This window comes from Lagopus muta, chromosome 2, assembly GCF_023343835.1.
Source record: "Lagopus muta isolate bLagMut1 chromosome 2, bLagMut1 primary, whole genome shotgun sequence".
Classification (NCBI taxonomy): Eukaryota; Metazoa; Chordata; class Aves; order Galliformes; family Phasianidae; genus Lagopus; species Lagopus muta.
This window is the reverse complement of record NC_064434.1, coordinates 58298549-58318070: the sequence shown is the minus strand read 5'-3', so window position 1 is coordinate 58318070 and position 19522 is coordinate 58298549. Positions and strand designations below refer to the sequence as shown.

The 19522-nt window shown below is 43.8% G+C and overlaps 1 protein-coding gene across 3 annotated transcripts in view; it reads left to right on the top strand.

Annotated features, from left to right (window-relative positions):
- Window positions 1-2986: 2986 nt before the first annotated feature.
- The window catches only part of PLAGL1 (PLAG1 like zinc finger 1), a 43452-nt gene continuing 26916 nt past the window's right edge, over window positions 2987-19522 (top strand). The window contains exon 1 of one of the 3 annotated variants that reach the window (XM_048937198.1): window positions 2987-3060. The gene's annotated coding sequence lies outside the window, so the exon portion shown is untranslated. Of the gene's footprint in view, window positions 3061-3154; window positions 3653-10352; window positions 10372-19522 lie in introns of those variants that run through there. The other 2 variants (XM_048937199.1, XM_048937200.1) reach the window with 2 other exon arrangements.

Below are 19522 nucleotides of genomic sequence, written 5' to 3'. Positions count from 1 at the left end.
AGCTCAATATGTGTACCTTAAACCCAGTTCTGATTTTAGTGTATAGTTACGATAGTTCTGTACCACGTAGGCACGCTATTCTGGAGAGGAAATTGATGGTGCTAAGGACTTGGTGATGAATTCTACCTTGAATTACGAAGTGTGGAAGAGAACTTTGGAGTGCTGAGAACTTAAAAGCTTTTACACAAAGTGGATGTGAGATGGATGGGACAGCAGCCCAAGGGCAGTCTGAGGATGGTTATTTGAAGGTGGAAAGAAGCTCAGGTTCTGGGATGGAGCTTCTCTTTGGTGTTTACATTAAAATCAAACAGAACAAGTATAGTCGCTGCTCTCAGGTAAGCTTCAAGCAGATTTCCACAGAAATAGGAAGATATCCCAATAATCAAGGTGATCAGGGAGTATCGTGGTTAAGCCTGCTGCAATAGGTAATGTTTTTTAAAGAACCACGAAGCCACAAAGTAAAAATTTCATAAAACTTCTCCTGACACTTGCCTTCCACACCCCTTCTCTCTGATCTGTGTACCCAGGAGCAGCTGTCACAGCAAGTGAGCTGGCCAGCACTGTATCAGGCAGCTTGGGGCCATTCCCAAGATCTGCAATCCTTCTCCCCAGTCAATACCCCAGCAGCACAATGCCAGGGGTGTGTGAAGGACGCGGGAGGGGACCGAAGGGACAGCACCGCAGGCATTAGAAGGCAGGACAGGCTCCAGAATGCATGGAAAGGCACTACTCTTACCTGCTCCAGGTTGTTAGTTGCTCTGTAGTGACACCCACCTGGACTTCCCTTTGCACTAGATCCCCAAAATGTCAGCCTTTACAAACTCGTATTTACAGTGTTAGGAGCCAGCAGTTGAGGTCACCCATCAAAGTCCTCAAGGAGATCGTGGGATTCTGGGCTTTCTAATTGATAAGCAGCACATGTGTGTGCTGGAGCCAGCATGGGGGCTTTCCCTAGGAACCATCAGAAACAGGACACAAAGTTAATTTGGGCATTGAACTTTGTACAAAAGAGCATCTGTAGCTCAGAGGAGCTGAGCACAGTTGCTTTTGAGTGCTGGTTCCTCTTTAGCTGTGCCCAGGCTTGCCACTCATCAGAAAGAGCATTCATACCCAGAAAGGCTGCTCATCTTTGTGTGTTTGTACCAAAAGCTGCTGGTCCCAGTAAGTCTGTATCCATCTGGTTTCCATCTATTGATTTCTTTGCAAAGAGCCAAAGCATCGCTCCAACAACCAGCTCAGAAGATTAGCTCCATGTTTACTTCAGCAACTGCTTGAGAAGTGGGAAAGATACAGAGAGTGTCCATTTGGAATTCCCCTTGAAATCCTCTCGACGTGGATGGACCAAACTGGACTACATTTCTCCATTGCAATGACAGACTGGGAGCAATCTGTTGAGACTAAAATTCACAGCTGTTTTGCTGCTGACAGAAATCGCAGGTTTCAAAGAGCTGGGGAAGGAACAGATTAAAAAAAAATACAGTTGTGAAAGTGTTTGCACACTTGCTTATGTGCATGTGCTAAGCATGGACCTTACCTCGCCCACCTTTAATGGCTGCATCCTTAGGAATCTGCAGAAGCTGTATTAACAACAGTGGTATGCAGCAATATATGGCAATGGCTGTGTGGTGTTTATGAAGCCATGATCCCTGTCCTGCCCTCCTGCAGCAAGCACCTTTATGCCCGTGTGAAAATCTGTAGCAGTGAAGTACTGAAACCATTCCAGTTTGGTTTCTCATGGCCAGGGCACCTCTAGCATTCCCTGAAACACAGTGTACTGACTCAAAGGGGAAGAGTAGGAGGGATCCCTGGAGATAGTCCCTGGTCCCATCTTATGTAGAAGCAGGGCGTTGGGTTAGGCTGGGCTATGACTGCCTGGAGCAGCACTGTTGAAATGGTCTGAAGGTGCTGGTGGCTCACAAGCTCAGTAAAGATCATATGGAAGACAGGCCACGTGCCAGACTTCATCAGCAAAAGCATAGGCAATAGAGTGTGGGATACCACTGTTCCTCTCTATTTGGCACTTGTTAGAATCACAGAGTCATTAAAGTTGGAAAAGATCTTTATAATCATCTAGTCCAACTATTAACCCATCACCACCATGCCTACCAAACCATGTTGCTAAGTGCCAGATCTCCATGTTTCTTGAACACCTCCAGGGACAGTGACTTCACCACCTCCCTGGGCAGCCTATGCCAATGCATCACATCTCCTTCTGAGAAGAAATTTCTCCTAATAGCCAACCTGAACGTCTCCTGACACAACTTGAGGCCAGTATTGGGCTACAGAGATGATCAAACTGAGAGCTTAAAGGCTGAAAGAGTTGGATGTGTTCAGCCTGGAGATGAGAAGGCTCAGGTGTGTCTAATTGTGGTTTTTCGGTGCAGAATGGCGGTTGTGGAGCAGCAGGGGAAGCAGTGCCCCAAGAAGGATGCCCCATGACAGGACCAGAAGCCAGGGACAAAAGTTGCATTGGTGGAAGTGCTCCCTGAACATGCACATGCAAGTGCGCTCTGCTCACTGAGTGCTGTGCTCAGCACTTTTGTTGTCAGCAGCAGAGACCGAAGATAACGGTACAAAATGGGAAATTTTAATGCCATGAAGTGCCTTCCTTTAAAGCAAAAAACTACGGCCAATGAAAAAGGGGACATTTCTGCGGTTCCCGTGAAGTACTGACGACTCATTACGATTACAACAACAACAGTTTTTAAGATTTAAAGCTGCGAGTTGCGACATCTTCAAGAAAAAAAAAGCAGACCGCGAGCGGCAAAACTAACACCCCCAGCCCAGATCCGTACCCAGCCCGACCGCTCCATGCCCGCTCCCGGGGGCGGCCGCGGCTGCCGGCGGGGCCGCAGGAGGCGGAGAGGGGAAGGAGGGAGGCGCGGCGTCCCGCCCGCCCCCGGCCCTGCGCGGCCCGGCCTCCCCCGCCCCGCAGCGAGGCGTCTCCCCGGGGCCGGGCACCGCCGCGGGGACGGGAGCAGCTTCTGTCGCCGCCGCCGCCGCCGCGCTCCCCGGCCCGGCGCTGGGGCAGCGGCAGCGCCCGCCGAGCCGCGCCATGAGGTGAGCGGGGCCGGGCCTCGAGGGGGGAGGGGGGAGGCGGGCGCGGCGGGGGGCACCTGCGGGAAGGCAGCGGCGCCGATGAGTGCGCCGTCAGAGGGAGAGTGGGGTTTTTCCCCCTTTTATTTCTTGATTTTATTTGTTTGCTCTTCTCCACCCCCCAACTTCTCACGAGCCGCAGCCCCCGCCCGCCAGCTCGGACTTGTCCGTCCGCCGCGCCTCTCACACAGTGCTCGGGATGGGCGCTTGGGCCCGGTCCAGCCCGCTCTGACTTCAGGAACAAAAAGCCCTCGGAGTTGGGTGCGGGGCGGGGGGCTGCATCTCTCGGCCGTCGGTGTTGTGCCGTGCGGCGGCCGTGGGACCGCGGCTCGGCACGGAACTGCTCGGGGAGCTGGTTTCCGCCTGGGGAACAGCTGCGGGCTCGCATCTGTGCCCACCGCCCCGCTCTCAGCGCCAGCTCCTACAGGCAGCCGCACCGCAGCGCCCTTCCCGTCGGTTTCTCACCCATCTCCAGCGGGACAGCAGCGTGCTGCGGTCAGGCGCTGGCTCCCGGGCGGACGTGCTTTCTTAATTCTGGGGGAGGAAGCATTTACCGGTACTACTTTTTTTTTTTTTTTTTTTTTTTAAAGTACCTGAATCGGTTAAATTTCAACTTTCAGTTTTGTTTTCTTTTTTCTGTTTCTTCTTCTTTGGTCTTTATTCTGTCGAAAGTCTGCATCTCACAGCGAAACGACAACTAGTGTTTCTGGAAGAGTGCATTCAGGACAGCCAAACTCTTCCCAAGGGCTGTTGCTTTCCGTATGTGACATGGACACAAGTGTGGAGCTCCCTGCAAAAGGCGATTGGAGAAGATATCTGAATTATTTGGTGAAGGGTGCAGTGTAGTATGTCTTTAAAATGGAGGTTCAAATAGAATATTCTATCCTCAGCGGGTATTCTAAAACTCGTAAACGACTTTGTAGGACAAAATACAAGCTGTGTTTTGGATACGTCTTACTTATATCATGCATATACATTATATATTCTTGTATATGTTTATCTCACCTTGGTGATAAGTGTCTTCAATAGGAAATACAAATAGCACACACATCCTCCTTCCAGGAAGTGGCGGGAAAGGATGTGTGTGGTGTCACTGCCAGATGAGCAAATCCCGCTCTGACAGAATGAGGAAGGAAGAGGCGCCAGACCTGTATGGCCCCCAGAGCCCTCAGTGCTGAGGCTGTAGGATTTCCAGCAGCACATGGGGCCTGGTGCTCAGTTCTACCAGCGACTGACAGAACACATGTTCTGGGTCCCAGATGCCTAGTTATGTGTGGTGGCACCAAGTGTCAGCTGGTGCCTTGACGGCTGCTCATGCATTCTTTGTGCTGAAGGCCCTGAGAGAGGCGGTGCTCATTTGGAACCAGTAGCGTGGCACGACACTGCAAAGCCTTTTGAATGGGAGACCAGTAGGGCTTCAAAGAAGAGATCTCACCTTCTCCGTCACCTTGCCAATCCTCAGTTGATCTCTTGGGTAGACTAGCACTGGCCTGGGATGGAGGGAAAACATCTGCAGTGTTAGCTGAATGCAAACCATCAGTGTGCCAGGTGGCCAAGAAGGCCAGGGGCATCCTGCCTTGTATCAGAAGTAGTGTAGCCAGCAGGAGCAGGAAGGTAGTCATTCTTGGGTACTCAGCACTGGTGAGGCCGCACTGGTGAGCACTGTATTCAGTTTTGGGCCCCTCACTACAAGAAAGACATTGAGGCCCTGGAGCATGTCCAGGAGCAAAGCCGGTGAGGGATTTGGAGCAAAAGTCTTACGGGGAATGGCTGAGGGAACTGGGGATTCTTAGTCTGGAGAAGAGGAGGCTCAGGAGAGACCTTATCTCTCTCTACAACTACCAGAACAGAAGTTGTAGTGAGTTTGAAATCAGCCTCTTCTCACAGGTAACAGCAATAGGATGAGAGGGAATGGCTTCACATTGTGCCAGGAGAGGTTCAAGTTGAATACTAGGAAGAATTTTTTCTCAGAGAGAGTGCTGAGGTACTGGCACAGGCTGCCCAGGGAGGTGTTTAAGAGCTGAGTGGATGTGGACGTGATTAGTGAGCATGGTAGGGATGGGCTGACGGTCGGACTAGATGATCTTAGAGTTCTTTTCCAACCTTAATTATTCTGTGATTCTGTAATTCTATGGTTTGGAGGAGCTGGATGCTGCTCCTGCATATTGCTGTGAGTATGCAGTGGGCTGTGCCACGCTGGGAGCTGTGTATAAGATGGGAGTATGGATACAGTGACAGGATCAGTGACAAATGGTATAATTATTGTTTGTTATTGCATGCACTTGCTGCTGAGGTGCAGCTATGCATTAGGTATATTTTCCATCATTAGTGTGCACTTAATTGTTCTGCATTGTAAGTCAAAGCAGTCAAAGTCTCATTTGCAAACCTAATGGGAACTCATACAGATCCTGGAGTAGTATGACTGCGTAAGAAACTGTTTGCTACAGTGTTCTCATTTTTACGTGGTCTCAGGAAGCATCTCTGACATTTGAAGAGGAGCTAGTCATTCAGACTTTATGGTAAATACTGCACGTTGAGAAAGTGGGACTGTTTGTGTAAGAAGTAGAAGATGAGCTGAATGGGAATAAAAGGTAGAAAAGATGTGAGAACTGCCAGTTTCTGTGGAGCTACACATCATATTGAGACTGGCAGTGGGAGGCTTGGAGAGCTGCGTGCAGGAAAGCATGTAAGCACAACAAGAATTACCTCTTAAGGCAGAAAGGGCTGTAAAATGAAGTGCTTACACCTCCAGGCTGAAGCCTTATGTGGGCTTCTTTAAGGTATATTAAAATCACTCTGCTTTTAAAATAAAATGAGTTGAAGTGCTTTGAGTGTATTGCTTCTAGGTAGACTTATTGCTTTTTAATGTGGTCACTTGTTAGTGTTAATTTTGCAGGCATGTAAGCCAGTGGGTTGCACACTAATGCTCCCTATCTAAAGATGGTGACTTCTCTTTCCTTCCTGTTTGATATCTGCCCTGTAGAGAATCCCCTCCTTGTAAAGACCTGTTTTTTCTTCCCATGGCTGCCCTGCCAGGGCTGTGTGGGAGGGAGTAGTGTAAGGTAGTTCTCCCAGCTGCTGTGACATGGTTATTCTGCAGTGCGTTGCAGGGGCCAGGACCTGGGACTGTGTCCCCCCTTTTCTTTCCCTCAAGCACTTAACTTTGTGGCTGATGATTAAAACCCAAAACCATCAGCCCTCACCCCACCCATAAGTGAATACACGCTCTGCACTTTGGGCAGACTTTGCTGATGTTGTTTTTTATAAGTTTCATTTGTTCAAGCACTTCACATTACACCTGACTTTGCGGGCATAAATAATCCTGTTCATTAAGGGTAGTCTTGCTCACAAGATGTTTGCAGAACTGGAGTGTATTTAAAGCATGCACTGCCAGCGAGTTCCCTCCTGGCTCCACTCAGCTTTATTTTAAGATGTTCCTGCTTTCTAAGATAAGCATGAATCAAACGAGACAGCTCCACGTGCTAAGGGAGCAGCGGTCACATATTTCTGCTTAAGCACGTGCCACAACTGGCCACACCATTTAATTATCACTAAACCCAGAAAAAAACTCGTCTTTTTTTGCGCGTGTGTGTGTAAGAAGGTAGGAAATCTCTTCAGCATAATGGCAAGGATACTGCTATTTTATGGTAACTAGCAGGAAATAACAACAGTTACAACAGAATGAAGGTCAGTCTCCTTGAATACGGCTTGGGAAAACCCTGGAAGTTGACCATGACATTTAACTCTGCACATCCCAAGGATAATGAGATATTTTGCTTTTTTTTTTTTTTTTTTTCTTTGTACCAACTTTTACCTTTCCTCAGGGCATCCTTTTAAATACAGGCTGTTTGGAATTTGTGTTGAAAGCATGTTTTGGTTTGCAGATATCTAACAGGAAAAATCTCAAAGGGATGGTTCTTTCCACGTGTCTTTATCTCCATGATTCTGCAATTTGCTCTTTTCTCTTGATTTTTCTGCCTGTCCTGTGGAGGTTGATCCCTGTCTGTAAAACAGCAAGAGTTGCAGTGCTAAATCAAGATCAAGAATGCCTTGGTAAACTAATCCTGTCTTGGAGGACAGAGTAGATCTGCTTGTAGCTTTCTCCTTCCTGTGCCTGGAACACTATTTAGGAGAAGCTGTTTCACAAACAACGTAAGACAGGGAAATGTATGCTTCCCAAATAGCATTAATCGCTTGTAATTCCAAGCTTGAAATTAAGATACCATACAGAGTGTATTAAAAGACATTTATTTTTAGTTTTAATGAATTGGAAAGAGCACTTGATTACCTCACAGTGTTTTATCCCACTCAGAATCCATGATTTTTAAAAGGCATCCCCGGACTTGTTGACACCATATTCTCTTGCTTAAGCCTGTTAAAAACTCTGGTGGGTATGAAATATGTTTCCAGTCCTTGCTGTGGGTTGTAAAAGGGTTTGAAATAAGGTCAGTCATTCTGGGCTGGTAACTCTGTCTAACTTCTTCGTTTTTGCCATTTTTTCCTCTGGAGAACCTCAATTTGCATGTATAGGAAAAAGGTCTGGATCTTTGAGATGATAATATATACACAAATAAAAATGAAAATTCTAGTTCTTGTCTGTGTCAGCGTAGAGCCTGAAAGATTAGCCATGAAGAGGAGGTTCTGTGTACATTTTGTCTTGTTCATCTTAACTTAAGGGCTGCTGCGGGAGTCTAAATGAGGGTGCAGGGTGTCTCAGGATTAGCACCATGGTCTGCTGCTAGGACCAGCACCTGGTCCTTACTCTCCATGATTAAGTGCTGGGGAAGGCCTCCCAGCTCTGCCTGACCTGCAGAGTCAGAGAGCAAGTGCTAATGTTCAGCCCAGCCCAATTGCTGGGACTCAGTCCTCCTGTTGCAGTCATTTTGTCTTCCTCCCATTCTTTGAGGAAGGTGGGACTAGGTCTGTCCTATGAAGATGTTTCTTTGCCTAGTAGATGTGTATATTCTGAGGAGCAGCAAAGTTGTCTCTTGTGTATATTGAGATATGATAGGAGACTGTCTATCCCTTACAGTAGTACATCCATCTTGTCTAGGTTGGCACTGTTCTTTTTGCCTTAAGTGGGGCAGTGGGGGCTCCTTCTGGGAAGACTTGAGCGCAGTTCAGCTGGTGTCTCTCAAGACAGCACATGGAGCTGTTTTAGTGCTAAATATCAAGTCTGTGTGCTGAGAGGTGTTGTGGCTGACCTGCCTGACCCATCCTATCACAAGGACTGTGCGTGATGTGGCTCACACTGTTCATTGCATGGCTGGCACCATGCATTGTCTCTTTAGTGATGCCAGCTGTTGGGGAAAGGCTGCATGCTGATGCTTTGGGAGCACTGATGTCACCTGAATAGCCAGGTTTATTCATGGATTAATAACGAGTCTGGCTTCATTCTTTTGGAAGGCACCGTTCCATCCTACAGTGCTCTCAAACAACCCACTGAAGAACTGTGGGGGAAACTTATTTGCAGCAAATGCAGGATAGCAGCTAGTAGGGTGCAGATGGTATTGTCACCAGCATGGTCAGCCACGTGCTTTTGGCTTAAAAGTCACAAGCATGATACGGGTAGGCTAGAGGCTTGTGTGTGGGCACACAGAGGATACAGCAGTGCCCATGATGCCCCTGAGTAGCGTACCCAATACCTAGAGTAAAGGTGGTACCCAACATCGCCCCCAACTGCTGTGACACAGCGTAGATAACGGAGTCAGTATAGATATTTTTGTTTTTGTTTTTCTGCAGTGCATGTAAGAGAATAGCACTTAGGAAAAAGAGTAGTGGTATCTAATGTGGCATATCATACACAGTAGCAAGCAAATAGAATGCATGGTGGAGCAGTATTCTTTGCTCCTCCACTCAGTCTCGTTTCCTGGTTCCTCTTGCTATGAATGGTGCTGAGGGACTGCTGAGGAATAAGCAGGGATGTCCTATGCAATTGCATGGTGGACATGTTTTAGGGAGAATTGCAGCAGTGTAAGTCCCACGTGTGTTTTCGGTTCATTAACTGTCACAGCAACTGTGTTGGCTTAGTTTAGCCAGAATGTTATTTCAATCACTGCAGCTGTATGTGATCTGCAGCACTTGTTTGGCCTGTCCAGTCCTATCTAACAGAAATAAATAACTTTAGAACTAGTAGAGCTTTTTTAAAGATTAAAACATACTGTAAGGCTTAGCAATAAGCAAGTGATTTATAAATCACTAAAATTGTGTTTTGCCAGTGCTTTGACAGATTGACACCCAAGGAGGACATCAAGTATCTAAGCATTATATTGTCCTGGAATAACAAATGGTTGAAGGACCAGTGCAGTATGCATTAAAAACATAGCTAAGTTAGTCTGTAGTTTTGTCTTCTGAGAGGTGACTGTGTGTTCAGGGTCAGGTGGAATCACCTCCAGAGCCGTCTCTGCACCTTTGTTGTGCTGAGGCTGTCTGCTGTCAGAGGGCAGTGATGCTGAACAAAGGTTTGGAAACAGACAGTAGGCAAAGGAAAGAGAGTGACATACTGGAAAGTATTAGGTAAAAGAGTTTATAAAAACATAACTGAAATCAGACCGAAGAAACAAAAGAGAAACTCTTAGAAGAACAGATTTGTTTTTTTAGTGTAGGAAGTTCAAATAGAACTTAGTTTTCAGTGAGTTTTAGCTTTCAGCTCAGCTGTCTGTGCCAAGAGGTCTCAGGAGACCTTTTTAATGTTACAAACTGCATGGGCAGTGCAGGATGCTTTCTGGCCTTCCATGTTTTCTCTCTTTGTGGGAGTTATGGCTCACCTGTGTTGTTGAGTGAAGAGAATGCATTGAACCCCTTCCAAGATTACTAACATTTCTAAGCAATTAAATCGAGGAGCTGAGAAGAACCAACATAAGCTCTTTTCTGCTTCAGCTGCTCTTAGAAATATCAGCAGTCACCCATACTAATTAAACAGGTGACTTAATACCTCTCACAGTGTGGCAGCAGGTGATTTGCCCATTGAAACACTACCTCTTTGTATGCCCAGTGCTCATCCGGCAAAAGCTCGGAGTTGCAGGCCAGCATGAATCCAAGTGCATTTGAATAAAGCCACTCCTCCCCATGGTTCTTTCAGAACGCTTTCCAGGGAGGAAAATTTTTACAGCTAGTACACGATGTATCCAGAGTGAATGCATCACTTGCTTCTTGCAGACCTGGCAGTCAGGATGGGCCCTTCTCATTCTGGCGGTGCCAAGCGCTGACAAGAGATCGCTGTTCTCCCGCGGCCTTCAGGGCGGGTGCTGATGGAGCTTGGGAAAACAGTGTCAGGTGAGGATTTCCAGTCGCTGGGGGCTGTCCTCTCCCATGTGAAGGACAGTGCAACTAAGAATTTTGGCAAAACACCACGCAACCTGTAGTGCTGATACACAGAGCCAGTGAAACTGATACATTTCTGCAGAATGTTTTGGTTTCAGCAGCTGAATACGTTCAGGCAAAAATAAGTTTTACTGGAAATATTCTGCCTGGTTCAGGACTCATTTGTTTTTACGAACCTGTCACTGTTCACAACACAAGTAAAAAAGCAGGCAAAGCTACCATGCCACTACTATAAAATCTGGAGATCCTAATGTTCTGTGGCTCTAAAGAGTGCTCTCTGCTTTTGCCTCAATCAGCTCAGTTGGGGCTGAGATGGTGGTGAGACGCTTTCTACTGCTATGGTGGCTGTCCTGTTTTGGAAACACTTCACTTTGGATTTTAACTTTTGTTTAGAACAAAAGATTGCAGGGGAATTTTCAGTGTTTTTGAGGTTGCAGATGGATCTTAATGATATTCTTATCACTGTTTGTGCCCAGCCAGGCTTCTGGACCTTATTACTTCTCGCGCAACAGCTGCCAGTGACAAGAATAATTTTCATACTTGGAAATCATCTTTACTTGACCTGTGCACATTTACATGCTGTTCTTCACTCTGAAATATTCCTAGTGTGAGTGATAGATAGAATCATCTTCCTTTTTAATGCATGAGTTACTCTACAGATTTTTCTGCTGAGTTTGCTACGATCTGTGGAGCTTTTTTAGTAATAAAACTGTAGCCTGGTTTTAATGTGTTTTTTAACAATAATGAAGAGACACTGCCCTGACCAAACCAGAGACACAGACAGGAAGAAAAGAAGGATAAGCAAACGAATAAATTGACTTCCACTCTGTCTTATTCTGCAGTAAAAGAGAAAACTAACTTATTTTTCTTCTGTAAGTTGAGCTTAGAACTTCTATGATTTGTCAACATTTAAGCCTAATCACAGAACACTGAGGTCTCTGCAGGCCTCAGCACTCATACAAGCAAATATTTACATATCACTTATTACCATTTAAAATCAATTTTATTAAAAATTTAAGGAATTTTTAAATAGAACATTAGAGAAATGACTATCAACTTCCTAAAGTAAAATGGAATGTAAAAATGAAGTTATTTCAAATATTTCGTGCTCATCAGTAAAACAGATTACAAAAGATTTGAGGACAGTGCAGAGTGCATTTTTTATCTGTAAAAATATAAGCAGGATATATTACTTAAAAACTTTTTTTCTTGTCAAATTCTTTAGGCTGTTTAAGTTTCTGAATTGCCTTTACAGCATGTCTTTTGCTCTGATTATTCCTCTTATCTACTTTTATTTTTAAAACTATAATTTGACAGTGGGTTTTCTAAATTCCAAGCTATGAGCAAAAAATGTGAATTTGTTTAGGTGTCAAGGTTGTTGTTGTACTTCCAGTCATGTATTTGGGTTTCAGAATCTGAAATTGCAGTAGTCATTTTCAAGTCGTTTATTTTGACAGGGATGATCTTAAAAATTTCTGGAGTTTACAGGATAGCATAATCAATATCATCGTTAAGAAATGTCAGCTGGGCTTTCAGTTTGTCCCAGCAGAGCAATGACTCTTGAATCATAGTGATTCTCCCTGTGTTTTGTTGGTTTTTTTTTTAGCACTGTAGTGAAATTGGAGACTGTAATGTAATGATGCAATGACGAAAGTACATTTCAAAGCTACCTAAGCACTGGGTAGTGGGCACTTTTGGATAACCCTAAGTTGTTCCATCTGCAGATTTACATCCTGCATGAAATCTTACAGATTATGTTCATCCAGATTTTATAAATCACTGAAATGATCTTTTGATAACTTAAGGTGCAGATGTCAAGTGGATTTGGGTTTTTGTTAACTCACTGGACCATACTGAATAAATGTTTTAGATGTCAAAGTTGGAGTTGAAGAGGTCACGCAACTGAGTGAAGAAATAACAGCAAGTGACCCATTGGTGAACTTTTAAGGAAGGGTCAGAGATCGCAGGATTTTTTCCAGTTTATTGTTACAAGGTTTTTTATATCAGGGTAAATTTTAATTGAAGAAATAGTGTGTTGCTGTACTTAGTATTTATTTATCCGTGGTGCACCAAATTTCATGTAGCTAATTTAGTAATGATACGGGAGTTGATAGTCACTTATTTTTAACTGTTTTGTTCATTCAGTGGAGATAGTGGCTATGAAATTGTCCTTTACCAGCCTCTGCGGGCTCTTCAGTATTGGCCTTGTTATTCTGATTTCCTACTTCTTCTTACATTCTCCAGCACTGACAAAATAAGCTTGCATAGAAGAGAGCCAGTTGCCTTGCATTTATTTAAGTTTCAGTCTTGCCAGAGAAAAGACCAGGACTATGTTACTGTACAGGATGAAGCCACAAGGCTAGAATTTTAAATAAGCACACATTATGCATTTAATGCCACGTTTTTATTTTTGGACTACTTGAGTCACACACAAGAAGTGGCACAGGACCCCAAGGGGCTGTGTGCTGTATAGTTAGTAAGAAGGCATCCAGGCCTCTGAAAGAAGAAATCTAATTATAACTGTGCTACATGCTGTCATTCTGGGAAAACAAGAGCTTCAACTCGTCTTTAGCTGACAGTGGGGACCAACTTTTTCCTATACCTGAGTGATAGATATGCTGACTATGATTATGCTGACTATGAATGGTGATTCACTGAATTGAATTTGAATCTGTATCTGCATTTATTCAGTGGTGGTCTGTGAGTCATGCCTTGCTGATTTTTGGAATTGTCATATGGTGTCATAATCAAAGGAAAAAGGAAGGAAACAGGTAAATAATATTTGGGAATATATACAACTTTTGTTAGCCAATTATATAATCAGTCTTTGGAAGATTTGAATTTCTTTCTACTTATGTACCACAGGCATTCCAAGCATACCATGAAAACAGCACCTCTAAAATTAAGGTGCTTTACCAATAAAATAGTAAAAAAACCACCGGTATTCTGTACCTAAATTCCTTTTTCAAGTGAAAACTTGTGGTAGTTTCTGGATGAAATGATGCTTTTCCAGAACTGGGGTTTAAAGCCATTAAAAGTAAGAGTAACACTCTGAAAGTGACATTTGACCAAATAAATTGAAAATTAGTATTTGCATAATTTGGCAGCAACACTACACTGAAACAGAGGATGCATCTGGATCGTGTTGTAGATATGTGCAAAGTTTGTGTCTGAAACTGGGAGTTTTAAAATCAGCATAATCTAGGCAAGGTGTGCAAAGTGTTGACCTATTGTTATGATTTCAAAAGTTTGCTAAATACTGCCTGCCCTTTCTGGTCACAGATGTGATTGTGGCAGTAGGTGGGAGCGTGTGGGCCCTCTGCCGCATTGGTCTGCTGGTCATCAGTTTTGGAAAGCAGGCAGCTTCTGATACATTAGTAGTGAGCTTGTACAAGGAGACAGTGTTAAAGCCAAGGCTTTTGTAAAACTTTTTTTTAATTTCCAGGAATTGACTTTTTGAGGTAGGCTCCCCAAAAAGAACACAGACAAGGGAATCTCCCTATCAATCTGCTCATCTGTCAGTGACTGCCCTGCCTAAAAGTGAGTGCCTATTCCTAAAGGGAAATTGGAATTCGAGTTGAAAATGATGAGAATAGTTCAGCCAATGTGTTGAGAATGAATGTCTCACAGGAAAAGTACTTTTTCACATGACTTCATACAAGTGGGTCTTGTGTTTGTTTTGTGCCAGCTCAGTCCTGAGTTTCAGCAAGTAGACCAGAATCCTCTCCACAGACTCATTGAAATGGAAATGTTTCTGCCCTCTGCTGTGGAATGCAAATTATTTTAGGAATGTTCTTGGGTCTTGGGGCTTTTTAAAACTCACACTTTAAAGCCTTTTTTAGCTTTTAAAAAGTGATTCTCAGAACAAAACAAGCATCTAGAAAGATAATTGGTGCCTTGATCTTGACCCAGCAAAATACAGAAGCAAAAGTGTGGGTTTGTCTTCCTATGTACAAACAGTTCCCTGAAAGTCAGTGGTTGTTGGACATGGGAAATGCAGAAATCCTTTTCTGGATCATGGTCAAAAAGGAGGATTTTGCAAAGCCAAATGACACAGAAGCCTTTAGTATGGAAGACCAGCACAAGATACCCTTTAGTATAATGCTTTGGCATCTTTTGTTGCTATCTCTGTTTAAAAATACTAAGCAAAGTGCTTGCTTCATTTTCTGCTGTATATCTTTTGCTGACCAAAGTAGACCAATATCAAGTGGTAGAAGGTTAGGAAAATGATGAGAGACAGTGCCATATTTCAGAACAGGAAAAACTTCTAAGGAACAAGGTTTGGAATTTTTTGATCCTTGTGTTTCTGGTTTCAAGTCACTGGATGTAAAATGGATTTGCTTTTAATGAAAGTTCTGATTTTTTAATATATTTTTCTTAAACTGAAAATACGCTCGAGTAGATTTGGCCCATATGTGGATCATATTTGATGGTGCTACACCTCAATATTGTCATAATTGTAAGTTGGAATATCAATTGGTTGGTGCAAGGAGTGAAAAGGCAGGATTTTTGTGATGTATTCTGTTGAAATTTAATACTCTGTAACTGTTGCAAATAACAGCTAACTGATGAAAAAGTGACCGAAGTCAATGGTATGTCCAGTCTCATGAAGTCACTGGACACTGACAGTGTTCTTGGTTGCTTTTCATTAAAGAAACCGTGACTTTCTTGAGTGCATAATTGTTTGCCCACTGTCTTCTTAAGATTCTGCTTACTGTTCTTTTACTGCTTAGTCCTTTGTAAAAGACAGATGTTCCATATAGAGCTCCTGATTTTCATTATTTTTTATGTTTACCAAGAAGACTTCCTTACAAAGAACTTCTGCAGTACCCCTGAGCCAGATTTCTAGAGATGAGACACAAGTGTTTATGTGTTGCTCGGGACCCATCAGGGAAGGGTCAGTATCCTCCAGAACAAAGAAAAATATTACAGTGTTATAAGGGTAAAAGAGTTATGTGTGGGGTGGCACATGGTCACCTGGTGAGGGTGACATCTGTCTGGCTGTGACTCACCACCAGCAGCATAGGAAAGTGATGCCAGGTGGGAATAAACGTTTCATTCACTGTTTTATAATTATAAAATAATTCCATGATTTGAAAAAAACCACATAATTTTAGTAAAGAAAATACACAGGTATATGCTGTTTTACTTGATTGTTATAAAAGGATTTATAATTTCATGTTTAGTGTTATCTATGGTAAAGGATTCTATACCTACCTGTAGTAGGTGTGAAATGCAGAAAATTTTACTGTGGGATCTGTTTGAATTGTAAATATCACAAGCCAAATCCTGATTTTGGATACACATCTGGGACTGATACTAACTTTGGCCCTGTGTTTTACTTTCTCCCCTGTTAATACTCTATTAATACTTACTTCATTTCTGTATTGTTGTGATTTTCCTTCCTGTTCATGAATTCAACAAAATAAATGTCAGCAGAAATGCCCAGCATGAAAGCTAGCAATAGCCAAAAGAGAACAAGTAGGAAGCACTAATGGGATTCTAATGCAATGTAGTAGATGCATTAGGTGTTTTCTTCTAACAAATACAACCTGAGGTATAAGGTATGCTGAAAGTTAAGCCTGGGCAACCAGTTTCTATTGGGGGGGGAAAAAGAGTCCTTCCCGATTTAATCTTGATATAAGTAGGTTAAGTGTGGTTTTCCTGTCACATTTGTGCATGTGTATTTTAGAGACATCTGCAACTGTGTTACTTAGCTTAGATGTCTTGAAAAAATGCCTTTACTTGCATTTTACCTTTACTCAGTTATAGTGTGATAAAAGATGCTTAGATAAGAATAAGCCATCTGTCTTTACTTAAGAATATTGTGGGTCTATAACAGGTTTTACTGCATGTTCTTCAGATACCTGAAAAACAGCAGCCTCCCCTTTTCATCTGCATGAGCAAGTGGAGAGATGGCTTCATGGCATCAAGAGCCTTACAGCAACTGATAAACTAATGCATCTCTCTGGCATGTGGCATGATGCTGAGGTGCATTTTTGAGCCATATGATGTCAAATCATTACTTCTGATTATAGTTCAAAAGTCATCATCCAGGTCTTTGTGCATGACATGGTTATCTCTTGCAGATAGCGTGTTCTCTTGTCATTGGCAGATGATGCAAGATCATGATGCAGATGCAAGGGTATCACCCACAGCGTGTGTTGATATGACAGCTTTTCCCATTGCAACTGCTCCTACCTGGCTCATGCAGAAATGCACTCCACAGCCAATTCTTCTCCTCCATAGGCAGTGCAGAACCCGTTCTCACTTCTTTTGCCGTTGCATAAATGCTGCTTGCCACTGCAAGGCACTGAACTTCTGTTCATCCAGTGAGCCTGTAACCCATGCTTTGCCCTCTGTGAACACTGTTGACTCTCATATTCAACTTCAATTCCTACTTAGGATAAGCACATAAACCAATTTCCTGATAATGAGAGAACACGAGAACCTCGGGAGACTTTGCCTCAAATTAATTGTAAGGGCTGCAGTTTCCTTGTATGGAAAACATTCCCCACTCTGTTCCTTGTCTTTTTCTGCCCTTCCACTGGTGAAACACGTCAGTATCTTAAAGCAGCCTCAAACAAGCTTTGGCTTTGTGAGCAGCATGGCAAGTTAGGTTGATATACCTGCAATGCTTTGTGTAAAGGCCGGTGTGGTTTACAAGTGGTTTACAAGTAAAACCACAGAAGGCTGGCCAACGGGAATGTTAAACTGTGGCCAGCATGGCCAGAGGCCAACCATCTGAGTTTAGGTTGACAAGTGGCCAACGTGGCCAGAAACCACCAGGCACTGTGCCTAGCTGGCACAGAAGAAGAGACTGCTGTGACTCTACATGTGCCATTCAGAGTGTGTTGTTATCCCCTTGATTGAAGGGCAGTACAGTGTGCAAGAGGTACCTTCGTACACCAAAGGGCTGACCTTGGAGCGGGAGAGATGGTGGTTTTCTGCAGCTAGAAGGAGGGGAGAGGTTGTGAGTTTGTGTTGAGGGTAAGTGCGGGAAAGGTCTGGCTCAGCTTGTGAAGGAGCTTTTAGTTCTGCTTACACTCCCTTGCCTCTGCAAATACTCCCTGCTGCACTTATCTTCACCCTGTCAGAGATAACATGACTGACTGCTGGAAGAGGAGCAGTTACTTGTGTTGGTGCACCTGCTGCTCTGTTGCTCTGTGAGCGGTTTGTGTTTCTGCAACTGGGATGCCCTCAAGGAGGTGTTTGCTCTTGGTCTGCAAACTGTGTGCTCACCAAGTGCCAAACTTGGGCACTCAGGGATTGCTGCCACTGCAGTCCTGTCAGCATGGGCAAAGGGATGGGGTCACATATGGATGCCATTAAAGCCTGCTGTTCCGTCTGCAAGGCCTACATTCATGGAAATTGATATCATAGACAAGTGCCTCGCCCTTAGCCAGAATGGAGTCTAACTGTGAAGTATTTTATGGTTAGTAGAAATCAGGAAACTTGCTGCTTAGAAACCCTGTTCTCAGCATGACTGTTTTCATCTGGGAAAGAGGACTTGCTCATGTCTCTTTAGCATCCAGGCTTCTTTACTGCTTCTGTCTCACATCTTTTGTCTTTGAGTGGCACTGCATGTAGACAGTTCATACTAAACTATGTATTCACCAGAGACACTGTTTTGGCAGAAGATAGAAGTTACAGAAGAAAAGTTGAAGTGTTGGTGCTTCTGTTTCATGCCTTGTCCTCAGTTCCCTTGATCTCAGACGGAAAGGATGCATTGGCAGTCTGGCTGCCAGTTTTCTACCTGGCTTCTTGTAAAATGAGAAATGGCAATACTGTAAGACTTGATTCATTTGCTTAAACATAAGCTTCTAGTGTTATCTGAGATGTCCTGGGTAATCCTGCCCTCCTGCCTGTCCAGAAGGGGCTCATTTTCCTGTGTATTATGTCTACCAGCCTCACGTAGGTGCTTCAGATATCCTAGGGCATCTCAGAGGGCACTGGATGCTTATGTGTGAGCAACTGAAGCGTCCTTCCTTGTAGCGACTTCCCTGCTGAGGGTCTCTAATGAACTGCTCCCTATCGGTATTATCTCCTCTATGTCAGGGAATATACGCATCCTAAAAGTGGGAGTAATCTTCTTGGTTCTACATCGAAAATTAGAACTTTTGAGAATAAAGACTCAGTATACCCATCAGCTACCCTTCACCCCTGTCCCCTTTAAAGAGCAATGCATGTATTTGTTGTCTACTCCGTGAAGGCAGTGTAGGCTTGAAAGGCATGGCTAAGTATGTGGAAAGCAAACACCAGGTAGCTCTGTGTATTTCAAGGTCAGAACTCTTCCAGTTTCAGAGTGAAGCATCTAAAAGTCTGTGTTTTCCTGTACGTTACCTTTTATGCTCGAATTGACAATTTAAGTCCATGGGAGTTTGATTGTGTTGTGATGAGATGCATGGTAAGATAGCAACTCTGACTCACTAACTTTGCTTGTCATGAACTTAGGACTGGGTCTGTAATCACTTACAAACAAGAATATCATCAGCATAATTACTCTGTTGCTCAGCAGCTATGATCTGTTCACAAATCATTGAGTAAACGGTGGGGTAATGCTCATTGTGGCTTCTTGCCTATCCAGGGACACGTGGTATGTCCTCAAAGTCAGGTGGCAACTTGCATGCTTGTAACTGTTCATCAGAATAGATTTTTATCTTCCCAGGCTTGAAAATATTACTACAGTGTGCTCCTGAATTGCAGGAGATAGTTAGATAGCAGCTTCCTCATCTTGCTGATGGATACACCAGGCAAAGTCACAGCTTCTTTCTTCGCATGTTCTCCGTAGTTAGAACCATAGAATCATAGAATCACAAGGTTGGAAACGACCTACAAGATCATCTAGTCCAACCATCTCCTCATCACCGTTGCCACCACTAGCACAAAGTAGCAGTAGTTCTCACCAGCTCTTCTCTTCCTCATTGTGCTCTGCATTTTTCCTATCTTAACTACCACTTCTGTTTTCCACGAGTCTGTTTCCTGCTCAGTTATCATTCTTCATTGTCTGTTTTTCCTGTATTGTCTTCTTCCAAGCTTCTCTCAGTTCTCCTGACCAGTTCCAGTTAATCTGGAAGTATCTGACTAGCAATCATTGTATCTT